The sequence below is a fragment of the Danio rerio genome, chromosome 10 (genome assembly GCF_052040795.2).
Source record: "Danio rerio strain M-AB ecotype USA chromosome 10, GRCz13ab, whole genome shotgun sequence".
In the NCBI taxonomy this organism is placed as follows: domain Eukaryota; kingdom Metazoa; phylum Chordata; class Actinopteri; order Cypriniformes; family Danionidae; genus Danio; species Danio rerio.
This window is the reverse complement of record NC_141030.1, coordinates 31,936,233-31,955,020: the sequence shown is the minus strand read 5'-3', so window position 1 is coordinate 31,955,020 and position 18,788 is coordinate 31,936,233. Positions and strand designations below refer to the sequence as shown.

Below are 18,788 nucleotides of genomic sequence, written 5' to 3'. Positions count from 1 at the left end.
CACAGAGCAAAGCAAATCATCTAACCGCATGGTGGACTCACTCAATCAAAAAATATATAGTTTTTGTATTTTTCTTGGAAAAAAATATATTTTTGAAACAAATTTCATATAATTTGTATCTTAGTTTTCATGTATTTTTTGTTGGTCAGTTGTCTACTAGATAATTAAGAATAACAAATTACATCTGAGGTGAAGTTAGAAAATGAAACATGCTAGACTTTTTGCGATGGTGTTGTGAGGTATCGCAGACATGGTATTGGTTGTCATGAACTATGTCACATTACATGAGGAGAAACGATTGATTCTTGTGTCATGACATCCGTTTGTCGACTTCCCAGAACACCCTACGTCAAGGAAATCAAGCCGAAATTGTGTGATCTGGCCGGGGCTTTATGACTAGCCAATTGAGCTATACAAAATTTAACTTAATATTTGAAGTCAGTTTGATGGATGTAAGTTTAGTACAATTTAGTAAAATTAATTCATTTCCTCTAAACATAAATTAATACGGCAATTTTTTTACAGTGCAATAATTATAATAATAAAAATAAGAAGAAGAACAAGTTTATCAGATTCACTTTCACAGTGTGGAAAAACAAACTGAATGTTCTACTTCCCCTTAATGTTCCACACACACAATTTGCCTGTCAAACCACATTTACTTATGTAGAATAACACAGGAGTCACTCAGTACTTGTACATTTCCATTGCATTACTAATAATCCTCTGTCTTTGTCTTGCAGTGTCTTCATAACTCATCATCACCAAACCGCTCGACACTGACTGGATCAGGACGGGTCAAGCAGCTGGAGGCAAGGAAATCTGACCTTTTGTTCAAAGCAGTTCACATGGTCAATGCTACAAGATTAGTGACCTATAAATATGCAATATATCATACTCAATTCATGCCATAATATTTTATATTGCTACCACAAACCACTCAAATCTAGATTCAGATTCCTTATGTTCGCTGCAGTTCCAACATTTTTTGGACCACAGTATATTTTGGCTGGTGTGATAATGCGTTTAGCTATGTTTGAATGTGTTTAAGATCACTCAGCAGTTTCAAGATGGCCAAAAACAGTCTGCAGATTCTGTCTGGACCTGCTTATGACTCCTGGCCCGATTTTATGGTATTAATACTGAGGTCTGATTTCATTGAGGTCTTTTTTTCTGAATGATAAGTGTATGCGATGGGGAAAGAACCTGTCAGTGTTTGTGAATTTTCCTGCCGCTGCTTACTGGCGGTTTCACACTTCACACAGCAGACATGTGGTTTAGCATTTTTTTACGATGAGTAGTACAGCGTGTTCCTTAAAACACGCGCTACTCCAATCACAGATGCATACGTGCGACCCCCATGAGGAAGTGAATCTATTGACAAGGCAAACATGGTACAGACTGATCTAGAAGCGTTTTTGCCATCTTCCTGCCACTCACCTCATTTATTGCTTGCGCACGTTGCATGTTTGCTTACATTGTGTACTGTTGTGGCTTTAAACCACAATTTGTTCTATTATCATTTGCATTGTAAACAATCGTCACGTTTGTTTATGCATGCTACATGCTAAAAGAATAATCAACAGGTTTGCCAGAAAAATCCGTTTTCCTACTTTCCAATCCAACTTCCTTGTTTAAAAATGATTTGTGAAAGATTAGGATGTTTTGTAAACTTCTGCTAATGTGCATGCAGGGCCTAAAACATTTTAGCACATTTTCCAGTGGCTTGAACTTTTAAAAATGTAAGTATTTTTTAAATGACCATGACATTATATATGTATTATTATTATTATTATTGTTATTATTATTATTATTATTTATTATTTATTTTTATTTTTTTATTATGTTTTAAATTAATTAAATAATTGAAATTAATTACTTTTAAAAATGTTAATTAGAAATCATATATATAATTGTGAATTCATTCATTCATTCATTTTCATGTCAGCTTAGTCCCTTTATTAATCCAGGGTCGCCACAGAGGAATGAACCGCCAACTTATCCAGCAAGTTTTTACGCAGCGGATGCCCTTCCAGCCGCAACCCATCTCTGGGAAACATCCACACACACATTCACACACACACTCATACACTATGGACAATTTAGTCTACCCAATTCACCTGTAGCGCATGTCTTTGGACTGTGGGGGAAACCGGAGGAAACCTACGCAAACGCAGGGAGAACATGCAAACTCCACACAGAAACGCCAACTGAGCCGATGAGCGAACCAGCGACCCAGCGACCTTCTTGCTGTGAGGCAACAGCACTACCTACTGCGCCACTGCTTCGCCCCGTTAATTAGAAATCATATATAAAATTGTGAATTATTAATGTTGTTATAATAATAATAATAAAATTTTAATAAAAATAATTATAATTAGTAACAGCCACAGCCATTATATAACAGTTCATAACACTCACATTTGCATCTTTTTCAGCATTACACTCCATTTCCACTCACACCTTTTCAAGTATTCTCAACTATTGATGAATAAGTATAATAAAAAGTCATAAAATTCAGCATTATTAACTTACTTTTCATATCATTAGTTAAAACTATTTGACATCTAAGGATTTTCCAGAACTGGCTCATTTTGGGTCAGACCTGCAGACTCGCTCATATTGGTTGATTTCATTTAAGGAGGAGTTTACTTGAAAACAGATGCAGAAGCAGATCGGGCCCATTCATAACCAAGTGATTTAACAGTTAAATTGGAAAGTACAGTATTAGCTCTTTATGAATCATACAGAGAGATCAGAGTTGTTATGAACAGAAATGTTATGAAAAGTTGTTATGAACAGAAATGTTATGAAAAGTATGGTATTATGCTTTGGAATAGAGTGAAATGTTTATAAATATTTCTCAAAGTGAAGTTTTATAAACAATTTTTTAAGGAGCACATGATATAATTGATTGCTACTGGTTTCTCATCTGTAATCATCGATAAACCAATCAGATTAATCCAAATATACTGTAAATAGCCCATTTCACCTTACTTCCTTTATCTTTGTTTCTGAAGAATCTCCCTGTCCACCCCATCTCACCCTTTTCCTCCTTTACCAGGGGAGCTCTCAAGAACTATCTGATCTCGGGCCCTCTTATGAGATAACTGACCAGACCAATTATCTCCAAGCTCAACATTCTCTCCCAGGACAGCATGCCAAACCAGCTGTTGTTATCAAGCAATATCGAAGTGTTAACTCTTGTGAAAAAAAATAGTCTAATAAAATACAGATACTTGAAAAACTCACAGTTCACCACTGCTGGCATGCAGATAATATGCCTAGTGAGTGTGAATCTCTGACTACGAGCCTACATGGGTCTGTGTTCAGTCTAAACTCTCTGTACAGTACAGTTTATTCATTTGCTGCAGAAGACTTTTAAATAGAAATTTTAAAATAGAAATTTGTAAATAAAAACTCTTCTAGGGAAAGCCATCATGAAGGTTTCAAAGAAAAATTCAGTTGAATTACAGAGAAAAGCAGCACTTTGCTTTCAATGGTGTAAAGAAATAACGATAAGCCTCCAGTAAATAATGCTCTCGAGCTATTTTTTGACTCAGTAATAGGAAGTGCACTCGAGTATCTGTGATATCATCATCACCTCATATTTGTAGACACGTCATGTTCAATATAGACATTCTCCAGAATTGTTCAACAACTTTTAGATATGCAAAATGAACAGCAATACACTCTCAATGTCTGATCGATTTAATAAGATGTTGCTATTTATCAGCAGTAAAAAGCAAAGTCACATTAAGAAGCAACTGACAGTGAATTTATTTTTGCTGGATTCAGTTTTTAAAGTGATGCTACATTGATTCACGATGAGCTTCTTTTGTTGAATTCACTCTGATATAATAATATCACATGCAAATGTTTTCTCATCTGCAACTTTATTAGAAGTGTATCAGACACATATATGAATATCTCCAGCTGATGGATGGAGACATGCTCATGCTCATGCTCATGTTTTTTATGCCACCCTACCATCCGAATATCACAGCAGAAATCGAGACTCATCTGAACAGACATCCTTTATCCAGTCTTCTAATCTTTTTTTCGTGAGCCTTGTGAATTGTAAAAACTGGAGGCTCATCAGTGTGCTCAAGCCAATCTCATGGCAATTCAACAGTAGCTTCGGTTTTGTGGGCAATTTTTATTATCTTATACAATCGCATTTGTATATTTAGTATAATTTACTCATCCCCCAGTGAGGGGTAGGTTTAGGGGTGGGGCTTGGGGACTTGCCTCCTTTGAAAGGATTTACATAAAATTCTTTATACGAATTTACAAATGTAAAATAATTAAGTTTCCTTGTGGGATCGTACTGTCTGTTCTGTTGTAGCTCATCTGCTTCAATAGCTCGGTTTTTATCCAAAGATGAGAATTAGACGTATGAATAAAGCTGGAATATCGCATAAAACATTTGTGAAAAAGCATTGTTTCCATCTAATGAATCAAAGAGAATAACATTTTTTGCTTCCTGATAAACTGGTGCCAAGTATGAAAAAAAAATAATTGCTGTGGTAGGAGAAGCCGCTATGAACCTTTTTACTTATATAATATACTTGCAAAAAATACTATGTAAATTAATGAATGATTGTTCTTTTCCAGGATTTTTCAATATATTCTCTTTAGTGTTTAACTGAATAAAGAAAGTGGAGGATTAGTAAACGATCATACACCCGGCGCAAGACGTGTGTGGTGTGATTTGGTAACTAGCGCAACCCTAATTTTCATGTTTTATGCAACGTTGTTTGAATAACAAATCCATTTGCACCATTTTGTGGACTCACGGGTGTGCCGGTCTTGAAAGGATGTGTGTTAATACGCATTGTTGACACATTGATATTATGAAGAACTGAAATGGACTGCACCATTGACCAACTAAAAACTGGTCTAAAGTCCAGCACAGAGCAAATTAGACGTGCCCTTATGCAAGCCCAAATGCTTACACATTGCTTAATACACACACGATGTACAATATTACACAAAAATCTTTACATATGAAAAAAATAAAGGATTAAATTGTTACAATAATTATTATTTTCTACATAAATACAAAAACCACTACCTCAATGCCTTCTTCATCTATGGCTTTTTTTTTAGTTTATTCATGACAATTTGTTTTTGTTTAATGTTATTATTTTTAGCAGTATTATTTATTATATGCTAAATTATATTTGTTTTAATAAAAACAAGTTTTGATTTGTCCATCTGTCCACTGTTTTGGAGTTGTATCCATCACCATATGGGGCATAAGAATAGGATGTGTGTTTACTAAATTATAATTTTTTGACCACACTTCGTTGTTATTATTGTTATTTTATTCGTTTGCTGGAAATTAGGACTGAATTTAGAAATAGTTTTGAAACAAATTTTTTTTAACAAACAAAATTAATTATGTAGGCTAATGGATGACTTCAGTGGAGAGAGTTTTCACCTTTTCCTAATCCAGAAAAGTAAAGGAGGAAAGAGTAAAAAGTGAAAAGAAAATAAACAGGTCAAATGTAGGAGACTTGTTCTTATACTTGCGCGGATGGTCTGTTTAACTGTTTTCTTCAAGTTAAGCCTTCAGTTTTTCCACTTACAAAGTCTGCCATGTAAATGGCAAATGCGCCATAAAGGGAATGGTAGATGATAATCTGATTGGTTTATTGCTTGTTATGCTCCAAACTCTCCCTAAACTCATTAAAAGAATAAGCACAACCCTGTTAGAACATTTGCAGCATTTTCTGTTCTTAAAATAGCAGCGTATATTTCTGTTCTTGAAATAGTAAATGGATTCAGGCACACTCTTAATGCTTTTGCATCATTCACTTTAGACTCTGCGCCTAGATCATTAAAATAGAGCCCTTTAAGTCCACCTATGCAGGTCATTCAAACAGACTTCAGTTCATTTTGTGGCCACTAATTGTGCAGAAATGTACCTTTTAAAAGTAAAGCGTACTTTTATTCTCCTTCATTTGTATTATATTTGACAACTCATGAAACTGCTGCAACACAGTTTTACAGTTTCAGACTTGACTTCTTAGTCAATAGAAAGTCAATAGAATGAATGAATCAGTGAAACAGTATTTCAATGCCAATTTTAAAATTCCATTACATGCAATTACCAAATAAGTGCATTCAAATGAGTTAAAAAAAAAAACTTTTGTTTGCTGTTAAGGATAAAGGAAGGACTTTAAATCATCAGAGAATAAGCAGTATGCTGTATAAATATGACATGTCTAAGTTTTTTTTTCTTTTTAGTTAGTTTTATTCCATATACCTTCCAAAATCAGTGTCTGAGCCTAAACTGTGCAAGTTTTATTTCTTGTATAGCAAACCAAGACTAAAGGCGGCAATATGAGTTTAAACACCTGGTAGTGCCAGACTGTCTGCCAGGCTGCGCCCAGTCCCAGGAGAATGACGATGTCATAACTGGTGTTCTTTGCACCGTCACTGGCAGGAGGAGCATTAACGATCTATTGTGTGTGTGTGTGTGTGTGTGTGTGTGTGTGTGTGTGTGTGTGTGTGTGTATTTGTACCCTCAGGGCTTTCTACAGTGAACTCAAACTGAACATATACACATAAGCACATGTTCCTGTCTATTCAAAGGTAAGAGTTCTCAGGGCAAGGGTTACTTGCTTCAAAGCACATACACACCACATACACACACACATACACTCATACTGTATATGGCCGTCCATGTTGACTGCAGTTTATCAGGGAAAGTGGAGCTGTACTCTCCTGCAGAGCTCATCTGCTCCTGTGCCACCCTGCAACCCCCTGTAGACATTAGTGGGCTTTCCACACTCCCCACCCAAGGGGCAGGTGGAACACACACACTCACACTAACCAAACACCTCCTACTGAGTGGCATTGAATAGGACAGCTGCCCAGGAGATTAGGGCCAACTGCTTTGTGAGTAATGCAGTGTCGGCCACCATCAAAGCCAGTTGTTTTGAAGAGACAGGATGTGAGGCAGGATGTCCAGATTAAATAACAGGCCTATTAATGTCAGGCTGACAACAGCGCAGGAGAGGAGAAAACTCTTCTAAACTTTAGCTGTCATAATTTGATACGCCGCAGAACAATGCTTTTTGATTTCAGATAACATAATCCGAAATGATCCACAGCTCTATGGTTCTTTTTCAACATTTTCTAGAATTCTGAGAAGTGGTCAGAAGTTATAGTGAATGGGAACTGTTCACATTTTCTCCAATATAGAACAAATAAACGGTGAGGCTTTCTTTTGGTGGCTCCCATTTGTCCCTAATAATTATATGTTATTCAGTGATCCAATCAAAAATCATCTTTACCATTTCCCCCTGGAGTTGACCCTTTGCAAAGTCTCGCCCACTTCTCTATGTTGGGCAAGCTTTCAGTATCAGCGATAGCGCTCCTCTATCAATTTTTTCACTCCTGAAGACTTCCGGTGGCGCGCGCTGCAAGATGGCTGCTCGGCACTGAGCTCCTTACAAATACCTCCGATTATAACATTTTTTTTCTTCAAATTGAGGATAAATTCCTAATTAAAATAGAACATCAACTCCTTCTAAAGAATGGCAACTAGTAAAAAGACGATGTCTCCTCAAAAACAAGCTACAGGAAACAAACGACTAAAAACGCTTGATGACGACGTGGCCTCCATCGTCAGCCATGCAATCGAAGCGCAGCAGGAAGCCTTGCGTGAAATGGTCTTCGGCATGTTAACAGAGGCAATAAAGTCCGCTCTTGCTCCTTTCAATGACTACATAAATGAAAATGGAACTGTTCTTCGAGCTATAAAAGAAGAAATAGGCTCTCTGGGTAAGAACATGGCGTCGATAACATCAAAAGTAGATGATCTACAAGGAAACCTTCGCAAAACTAAAAAAGATACTAATCATTGCTTGTCTCAGCTTGACCAAATACAACGAAAATGCACGGATTTGGAAGATCGCTCACGACGCAACAATATCCGTCTGGTCAACTTACCTGCGGGAATGGAAGGAGACGACCCTATCGGCTTCCTTCAGAAAACGCTCCCTAAATGGATCCCGGACCTGTCAGGGCGTTCAAATCCAATAGAGATTGACAGAGCTCATCGAGTCTACTCGAATTCTAACTCAAACAGATCACGAGCGATGATCTTTCGACTCCTTCGTTATCCGGACAGGCAGGCCATACTTCAAGGTGCACGTAAAGCAAAGCCCACACTACCCGGAGGAGCGCGTCTGGAATTCTATGCAGATTACAGCGCCGCGACCGCACAGAAGAGAAAAGCGTTCTCGGCCGTCAGATCCAAACTCCAACAAAAAGGTGCGGAAACTTTTCTAATTTACCCAGCAATACTGAAAGTCTCATTCAAAGGCCAAAAATACTCGTTTGAGACGCCGGATGAAGCCGAGAAATACATCGAGGGACTGGAGCGAACAACGTCAGCGCCGGCTCGCAGGTCTTTATATCCTCAGCTCCAGGAGGCAATGGAGGAAACCGATTAAGGAGACAATATTGGACTTATCAACACTTAAATGACATGATTAGAAACATTTCTTAGCCCCCTAAATGACCAAATTATACGGTAAACAACTATTACTATTAATATTATTATTTTGTTTTATTGGTATTTAAAGTTACGGTTAGATATCCATGATACTAATTTTATTTATTTAATACAATTTATTTTATTATTATATATTTTTACTATTATTTGTTATATTATTTATTTATTTTAGTTATTTATTTTATTATTTTTTATTTATTTATTTATTTTTATTATTTTATTTTATTTTATTTTATTTTATTTTTTTTAATTTTTTTTGTCGACAAGGTGGGGGCTAAGTTTCTTTGGTTTAAGATTGGAACAGCCCGAATTCAAAACTTGTTACATGTTTAAATAGAGTTGATGCTGATACACTGATGGGTGTAACGTTCCTCAGCTGTTTAATATCAAGGAGGTACTGGAAGGCGAATAGTGTTAAGACATTGCCTCGCGATCGCCACAGACGCTCGTTATTGAGGGGGTTAGGGAAAGGGTGGGGCACTCAGGAATAAAATACGCAGAAATTTTTATATTCTTTTCATATATATCCACGAAATTTCTATGTTTAAATTGCACCTACTACTACAATCTTTACATGTTTATTTGTGAAAGCTTTATGTTCAGAGATTATGGTTAATTTGAATATTATGTCTCTGAACGTCAGAGGGTTAAACTCTCCTAGTAAACGGACTAAATTTTTAGATTATCTTCGCAGGAAAAACATAGACGTTGCACTTATCCAAGAAACCCATCTAAGGATAGCAGATGTCCAGCGATTACAAAACAAACACTATATTCCTATAGTATCTTCAGGTTATAACTCTAAAAAGAGAGGGGTGGCAATATTATTTAAAAGAAATCATACTTTCAGTATTGAAAATTTAGGATCAGACAATAATGGTAGAATGGCATATTGTTGTACTAATATAGGAGGAAAGAAGCTAATGTTTGTCAATATTTATGCCCCAAACTCTTATGATGCTCTTTTTTTCCCAGACATTACAAAAACTCTTTTAGCCTATAATGAATATTTACTTATTATTGGAGGAGACATGAACACGGTAATGGACACCGTTTTAGATCGATCAAATCCTTCAATCCCAATGATACAACCCCAGTCTTCAAAAGCATTAAATTGCTTTACTAAAGACCTAAACGTGAGTGACACCTGGAGGTTGCTCAACCCTAATGTAAAAGAATACACTTACTTCTCACCAAGACATAAATCCTATTCAAGAATAGACTACATCTTACTATCTCCTATGATATTTTCATGTGTAAAGAACATTGAATTTCTACCACAAAGTATTTCTGACCACAATGCAATAACAACATCGCTGCAATTTAGTACACTGACCAAACCCTCTAGATGGAGATTCAATACTCTTTTACTCAAAAACGAGGAATATATTTCACAACTGAGATCAGAATTAACTGAATTTATTAGCATTAATCAAAATTCTGTTTCCAACCAAGACATGTTTTGGGCCTCTATTAAAGGTTTTTTAAGAAATAATGCAATTAGTTTTTCTGCAAGGCTTAAAAAGAATTACCTCCAACAAATATCATCATTAGAAAAAAGGTGTGGAGAATTGGAGCGGGAATTAGAAAAGAAATTTGCAACAGAAACACAACAAAAATTAAAGGTAGAAAGAGCTACACTTAATGACCTGCTTAGACAAAGAACCGAATACTTGATGCACATCACAAAACATAAATACTACATAGATGGAAGCAAACCGAGCCGACTCCTTGCACTCACTTTAAAAAAACATGAGCAACGCTTTAATATAAATGCAATAAAAAACTCTGAACAGGTTCTCACCTCAAACCCCTCAGATATTAACAAAACATTTAAAAAGTTTTTTGAAAAATTATACTCTTCAGAAATACAAACTAACACGGATCATTTAGAAAAATTTTTTGAGTCTTTAAACTTAACAAAACTTTCTAAGGAAGATGCTGACAACCTAGATTCAGAAATAACTCTAGATGAATTACATAATGCAGTTAGGGATTTACATACAGGGAAATCTCCAGGTATTGACGGCATCCCTGGCGAATTATATCTAGTACTATGGGACTTACTGGGACACATTTGGCTACAAACAATAAACAAGGCCATAACCAAAGGCCATTTTCATAAAGATCTTAATACTGCTTTAATTACTGTTTTACCTAAACCCGAAAAAGATCTTTTTGAATGTTCCAACTATAGACCTATTTCTCTGATTAATGAAGATATAAAAATTTATGCTAAAGTTATCGCCAAGCGTCTACAATCAGTAATAAGTAAATTAATTCATCCAGACCAAGCTGGTTTTATAACAGGACGTTTAGCTTCAGATAATGTCCGCAGAGTACTACACGTTATAGCTGAATCAGGAAAGTTGAAAAAACCTAGTGGCCTCCTCCTTATAGATGCGGAAAAAGCCTTTGATCGCTTGGAATGGGGCTATTTATGGTACACACTGAAAAACTTTAATTTTGGCGATCAATTCATTAAGATGATTCAAACTCTATACTCTAACCCCTTGGCTAGAGTAACTACAGTGGGAATTATTTCAGATACTTTTTGTATTAGGAGGGGAACAAAACAGGGTTGCCCTCTCTCTCCTCTTTTGTTTAATCTATCAATAGAACCACTGGCTCAATTTATTAGACAATGTAAAAACATTACCCCAATTCAGTTAGGCTCATCTGTCCATTCTATCTCTTTATATGCTGATGACATACTTCTATTTCTATCAGATTTACAAAATTCACTACCCAATGCCCTCACAGCTTTAAATGAATTTGGAAGAATTTCTGGTTTCAAAATAAACTACTCTAAATCAGTTCTGATGCCCCTTAATCCAATTGGCCATAATGTTACTAATAATACTAATATAAAAATATCAACAAAAGTCAAATATTTAGGAATTGAGCTGAGCCCAACCTTACAACTCATACCTAAAATAAACTATATGTCAATTTACAGTAAGGTTGAGGCTGATATCCAGAGATGGATGCGCCTACCCTCATCACCACCCGCCAGAATTTCAACAATAAAAATGAATATCTTGCCCAGAATTAATTTCATAAGCTCCATGCTTCCCCTCCCTCCACCTCCAAACTATTGGAAAAAGTTAGACTCGATTTTAAACAAATTTGTTTGGAATGGAAAACGTCCCCGTGTAAAATGGTCCACTCTCCAAAAAAACAAAACAGAGGGTGGATGGGCCTGCCCTAACTTCAAATTATACCACTGGTCATTTATTCTGCTCTCAGTTGTGAAATGGTTCGAACCTGATATGCAATGTTCTTGGAAAGAAATAGAAAAAGACCTTATTTTCCCAACACGTCTGCAAGACTTTCTGTTCTCAGGCTTTAACCATAGGAAATGTATATTGCGCTATGGACCTATTTTATCCTATACCCTCCAAATTTTTAAAAAGGTAGAAACTTATTTTCCTTCCAGAACCACCTGGCATAATCATTCTCCTCTGTGGCACAATGTGAACCTACTTTCTGGTAGACAACCTTTTAATCAACCATCATGGGCCAATAAAGGTATTCTAACACTAAAAGACATAAATGGAGAAAAATCTATTTTAGATTTTCAAGAGCTGGTTAACAAATTTAATATATCTCCCAACACTCTTTTTATATATTTTAAAATAAGGGCAGCACTAAAGGCTCATAAGACACCATGGGGTAAGGATCTTCATACCCACCCGATTGTGAAATGGATATATAATGCTCCAAGAAAAGGAACTGTTTCCTATCTCTACTGCTGTCTTTCTAATATTAATGCACATAGTTTCTTAAAAGAAAGACTATGGCTATCTGATATGTCTCGACCCAATACAACTATGGATTGGGAAACTGTATGGCATAATACATTCCACGCTTCCACAAACCCTAATCACCAGTTTATTCATTTTAAAACTATCCACAGGGCATATTTAACCACACGTATACGACATATCATAGGTTTATCTCCAGATCCATATTGTAAGTTCTGTGAACCACAGCGTCCAGATACCTTTTTACATATGATGTGGGAATGTCCGGAGGTACAAAAACTTTGGGATTCGGTACTGGACATTTTATTTAAAGTTACAAAAATTTGTTTCCCCAAAGACCCTATACTGTTACTATTGAATGATAACTCTCAATTTCCCTTAAATGCAAAGGTCCGTAAATTTTGGTTAGCTGCTTCAACTGCTACAAAGAAAATGTTGGTACAAAGGTGGAAACCTCCTCATGATCTCTCAGTTAAGCACTGGTTACATTCATTATTGGAAATACTATATCTGGAACTGTCATCAGCACGGATCAACCATGCCAAAGTGGACATTCTTACGGCATGGAAAATCTACATATGCAACGTCAAAGAAATCTTGGACACTTAACCCTCATCTGATGCTACGGATGACAACTTAATGGAAATTATCAAACAGCTTGGTCTAAACTATAGTTATTCTGTGTTTCCTGATGTGCGTATAATGGGGTGGGGGGGTGGGAAATATATATGGGGTTATATCTGTTAAAAGTATTTTGTTATCTGATTGTAAAAATTGTATATTCTCACTATCGGAAATAAAAAACTGAATTACAAAAAAAAAAATTTTTTCACTCCTCAGAGAAATAGTGAATCTTTCCTGGAAAAAATACATACTAATTTCAGACAAAAAGAGGCAAAAATGTTTGTAATAGACATACAAAGCATATATTCTGGATTTACAGTAAATTTGACTCGTAATGAAATCACACAAAAAAGATCAAATTAATCTCATATACTGTAAAAAATATGGATGTATCATTCGTGATATCACCTATAGGTTTCTGAAGAGTGCAAATAAAGCTACAAGTGGGCTTGGCCAGTCGTTGCCATTTTGTTTGTGCATCATTAAGCTGACTCCTGCTAACCGAAAATGGGCAAAGAGGTGGGGCATAAGCAGAGCTAGAGATGCCTGCTAGCATTTTGCTTAACCAAGCGGCAACCTCCCGCTCTTCCTCGTGAACCAAATACGGAAGTATGTCGCAAGTCCTGACTTCATAATAGAGCACATTTCTATTGACCCTGCGGTTAAAATGGCCAACTTTTCTGCAGAAAAAAGGTGTTTGCAGCCTGGTACAAAGAACTATTATTTAACTATACCCTTCATGACAACTGTGAGGGGGTGTATATATATATATATATATATATATATATATATATATATATATATATATATATATATATATATATATATATATATTCAGTAGCTAATGAGCCTAAATCACCTGAAGTGCAGTTACGGTGACTAGCGAGACCTAGCTGTCACTCAAGTGGCAACACCCTTAATTATGCAGACTCAATATAACTTAAAAAAAAAGAAACAAATGAGATATAAAAAATGTACCCCCCCCCCCCCCCACAGTCGTTATGAATGGTAATATTAGCTTTATGCACCAAAACCATCTTTTGTACCAGGCTGTAAACATGTTTTAATCAGCTGTGAAATTAGCCAAGTTAGCATTGCAAGTCAGTGAACATCTGGGAGTTTCTGGAGTCAGCCACCAAATGGCCAGTTTGATGAATTGCAATTTTAGTTACTTCCATATTAGCTTCACGAGGGAGAGAAGGATGTTGCCAATTGGTACAGCCTAGAAGTATACGGATAGTTAGGATAGTGTGAGTATAATAAAATGTTGCATGATTCCCTAGTTTAATTCACATAACACATGTAAACGGTGGCATCAAAACTATAGTCCATCTTTAAAATTATAAAAGACACTAAAGATTTATTCATAGTTGATCTGGATCTCCAGGCTATGCAGTTTAAGTTAGCTCATCTCATTGTTCATATTATGAGTCCTCAGGTAATTATTTTGCCATGTCACAAGAATTTATACAGGTGGCGCTGGTCCAATAACAGAAACTGTTAGTTTATGTGTCTCGTGTCCTTGCGTTTCAAGTCTTCTTTCATCAAGTAATATCACCCTTGATTTATAGCTTATGGTGAAGCTCTTCACACAAACGTATCCATTTCAATCCTTTCTCTAAGTTTCAGCAGAAGATGAAACTGTATATCGCCCTGCCTTCCCTACCTTCTGCATTGCAAGTCCTATACGAGCACATTTATACAATTTTTCATGTTAATCGCCAGTGTTATTCTATTACGACAAACACCATGACAGACAGAAATGGGAGCAAAAGAATATTGGTGTTATTATTGGCTGGATCACCTGTCAGTCAAACCGCAGTAATAATGTGATAATTCCTTACATTTATATAGCACTTTTCTAGACACTCAAAGTGCTTTACACATTGGGGGGAATTTCCTCATCCACCACCATTGTGTAGCATCCACCTGGATGACACGACGGCAGCCATATTGCGCCAGACCGCATACCACACACTAGCTGATTGGTGGAGAGGAGACAGAGTGATAAAGCCAATTATGATATGGAGATGGTTAGGAGGCCAGGATGGACATAGGCCATTGGGCAAATTTGGCCAGGATGCCGGGGTTAATCCCCTACTTTTTTTCGAAGGACATCCTGGGATTTTTCACGACCACAGAGAGTCAGGACCGCAGTTTACCATCTCATCTGAAAGATGGCGCTCATAGAGCAGTATAAGCAGGTCGCACACCAGAAGCACCGCTCGGTGCCGCGACACGGCATGCACATGACAGTTTAAAGTATCACACTCCAGACGCGCACATTCGAATGATATTTAACATGAAACTAATCAGATGGCGCTCTGTGGCGCAGCTGAAAAATAAACTGCGTCCTGAGTTGTGGCCGGGCGCCGCTGACAGCCGCCGACTTGCGGCGCCGGTGTGTGTACCTTGATAGAAACCTATGTTTAGAATTCTAAAATGCATGGCGCTGGGCGCTTCTGGTGTGCGACCTGCTATAGAGTCCCCTTCATTATACTGGGGCGTTTGGACCCACACAGACAACAGGTTGAATGTCCCCTGCTGGTCTCACTAACACCACTTCCGTAAGCAACCTAGTTTTCCCATGTGGTCTCTCATTCAGGTACTGACCTGGCGCAGCACTGCTTAGCTTCAGTGGATGACGATGTAAGAGATGCTGAGAGCTAGCTGCCAGCAGTGAAGGGTCAATTTATTTATTTATTTATTTTGACATGGACATCACATTTACACTGGACAAACAAATCCATTTGTTTACGTGTTTTAGCAGACTTGCTCAATCTCAACACCTGTCCACGGATACATATACACAACATTATAAACATTAAACACATCCATTCATTCATTTTCTTTTTAGCTTAGTCCCTTTATTAATCAAGGGTCGCCACAGCGGAATGAACCACCAACTTATCCAGCATATGTTTTACGCAAAGGATGCTATTCCAGCTGCAACCCAAAACTGGGAAAGACCCATATACTCACACATTGCATTCACACACATATACAGTACTATGGCCAATTTAGTTTATTCAATTCACCTATACCGCATGTCTTAGGACTGTTGGGAAACCGGAGCACATAGAGGAAACCCTCGTTAACACAGGGAGAACATGCAAACTCCACAAGGAAATGTAACTTACTCAAACCAGTGACCTTCTTGCCAGGCCCGGATTGGCTAATCGGGAGGACCGGGAGAATTCCCGGTGGGCCGGTCCGTTTTTTGGCCGCGAGTTGCCGGTGTCCCTAGCTCCAGAATCTGTTGCTCTCAGCAGTCACACTTTTTAAATTAATTTAATTATTTACTTGACCACAGTCTTCTTATTCATTAATTTAATACATTAATTTAATGCTCTTTTCATATATACCCAGCCTGCAGGTTCATAATGTTATAAGTCACCTATCACTGTACAACCATTGTGGCCCAGTGGTTAGCACGTTAGATTACAACGTCGCCGATCCAGGTTTGATCCTCGCCTGAGTATATTATTATTTTCATTTTTATTGTTGAGACATATAATACTGTTTGGGTTGTTGAACATTTGAAGTTCTAAAGCAGCTGTTTTCTCAAAAAAAAAAAAAAGACGTGATAGTGTAATTAGAAACTGAATTGGAAATGACCTTATTTTAATATAGTCAGTCGTGAACTGAGGTGGGGCGGTCTGAGGCTTGAAACTCCAGGGCTGAAAAGGAGTCCCACTCCGGCCCTGCTTCTTGCTGTGAGTCAATCGTGCGACACCGTGACACCTTTAAAACACATTATAAACACTTAAACATTATAATTCTTTACTAAATATTGCTGTAAAGCAAAAGCAATGGCAGAACGATCAAACAAACTAATAGTAAAATTTTGTGTAAACACTGCTGCTTTGTATTTAAACCACTTGACTACTAAAACATTTATATTACAGTCTAATTTTAGGCCAACAGGTAAATCATTCCAAAATTTGGTTCCCTTTACAGAGAAAACAGATTGACCAAAAGACATTAACACGTCTTCATATAAATTTGGGTTTGAGTTTTATGGAGTCCTTGACTTATTTTGCCACAGTTGTATATAAATTTGATGTCAGTTATCATGTGGTGTGTGTTCACAGTGTGCAGGGAGGGGGAACTGTAATAGGGGAGGTCCCTTGTGTTCTTCACGTCCCATGCTGCCATGTTATCAGGGACGGGCCCCAGTGATGAAGGCTCTGAGAAGCTTGCAGAGATGTTCCACTTAACAATGGTAAGAACAGTCGGGTGGGTCATATCACATTCATTAATCCCTCCCTCCCTGTCTCTCAACTTTCCATTTGATCTGCTTACTCACGTGCTATCTTTTATTTCAGCACTCTTTTTATTCCTCTTTTTCATTCTGCATTTAATCCACCACCACGCCCCCACATTTCACATGATGCCTGTTACTTGTTCTCCTTTCCTCGAAAACCTCTTTTACAAAAGGGGATTGCTCTTACAAGCATAGACAAGCATAGCTGCTACTGACATAAATGTTAAAAGCACTAACACGGTTAGGGATATTAATACACAATGTGTTAAACTGTGGCACACAACTTATGAATAGGTGAAACCTTAATTTAGGCCCATATAAATACTCCATGAAGAGGTAGTGGCTTTTTGCTCATTTACAAGCATCGCTAAGAGTAAAACGATAACATGGTTTATTCCTCTGATTAAAGTGCAACCAATAGGTGGCCAGTCACCATGGCAACTGTGACAATGACTGCAAGGACGGAGTTTAACCACAATAGTCTCATCCACTTGTAAACACAACCAACTGTTCTGTAGAATTGTACCAAACAATCCCACAATCTGACATCTTTTTATTCTGAACTCTTCACGTTGATGTGCCAAACCTTTTACTTTTCATAGTTATTTAAATATATGGCATAGACTTGTACTAAAGCAGGACTTGATGCTAAACACCCTAACAAGCACTTAGCAACTGCACAGCAACATGTTGGCAACCATCCAGAACAGCCAAGAAACAGCATAGCAACTTGTTAACACCAGTCAGGATAGATATACTGTATTTACAATATGCATCATTAGCAGCTGTTTCTATGGATGTTTATATCTGCAAATGACTTTAACACAATACAAGACGAAGAAGACTTTAGCTAACATGCGAAAGTTAGTTAACATTAACTAATATTTAGCTAAAATTAAAATGTTACCGTAGTTAAAACCTATAATATAATGTTTATAAGTATACATATGGAAATTAAAAATGTAGTAATATGTATGTATTATTGACCTGTTCATATATATATATAAAGAGTATCATCATAGGCTCATTCTGAAAACGTAGCCCTATATATGTTTCTGGTGATCGTGAAATTATGTAGCCAGAAGTATGTTAGCTCGCCATGTACATCAGCAGACTTGAGACACAGAGAGGCTTTAACCACAACTCAGTGTTCGAGTCTGGTATAAAACGGTTTTAGAAAGCATGTAAGACAAAAACAGAACCTAAAAAATTAAATAAACAAGTAAATAACAGGGTGAGAATGTGGTAAAATCTGAAAATGTGATAAAAATCAGGTGAGGGCTTTTCTTTTTCTGGATTGTTTTTTAAAACTGTCGGTTGGGTTTAGGGAAGTGGGTGGGTGAGTCAATCGGTGCTTTTGAAAACACTATTGGTTGGGTTTAGGAAAGGAGGAGGGTGGGTCAGTCGATTGGTCAGTCAATTGACAGCGGCCTCTGGTGGATTTACGCAAGGACAGCAGGTGTGAATGTCACTCGTGAGAGAAATTTGAGATGTGAAAAAGTGTACACATTGGTCTCTGGTGGATTTGCGAAAACAAAAGCTGCAACAAAACATAGCTTCTGGGAGGAATTTGCCACTTTCCACAAATGTATATAGG

The 18,788-nt window shown here is 37.1% G+C and overlaps 2 long non-coding RNA genes across 9 annotated transcripts in view; one reads left to right on the top strand and one right to left on the bottom strand.

Annotated features, from left to right (window-relative positions):
- The window catches only part of LOC137496591 (uncharacterized), a 110,940-nt gene that overhangs the window by 42,337 nt on the left and 49,815 nt on the right, over positions 1–18,788 (top strand). For 7 of the 8 annotated variants that reach the window (XR_015501254.1, XR_015501253.1, XR_015501258.1 and 4 more), the window contains 3 exons: positions 744–812; positions 6,540–6,603; positions 17,019–17,149. This is a non-coding gene — a long non-coding RNA (uncharacterized LOC137496591). Of the gene's footprint in view, positions 1–743; positions 813–6,539; positions 6,604–17,018; positions 17,164–18,788 lie in introns of all 8 variants that reach the window. The other variant, XR_015501259.1, reaches the window with a different exon arrangement.
- LOC147842112 (uncharacterized) lies at positions 5,640–13,270 on the bottom strand. Its single transcript, XR_015501295.1, has 2 exons — positions 13,134–13,270; positions 5,640–7,410 (listed from the first exon to the last, which is right to left on the bottom strand). It is a non-coding gene; the product is annotated as an uncharacterized LOC147842112 (long non-coding RNA).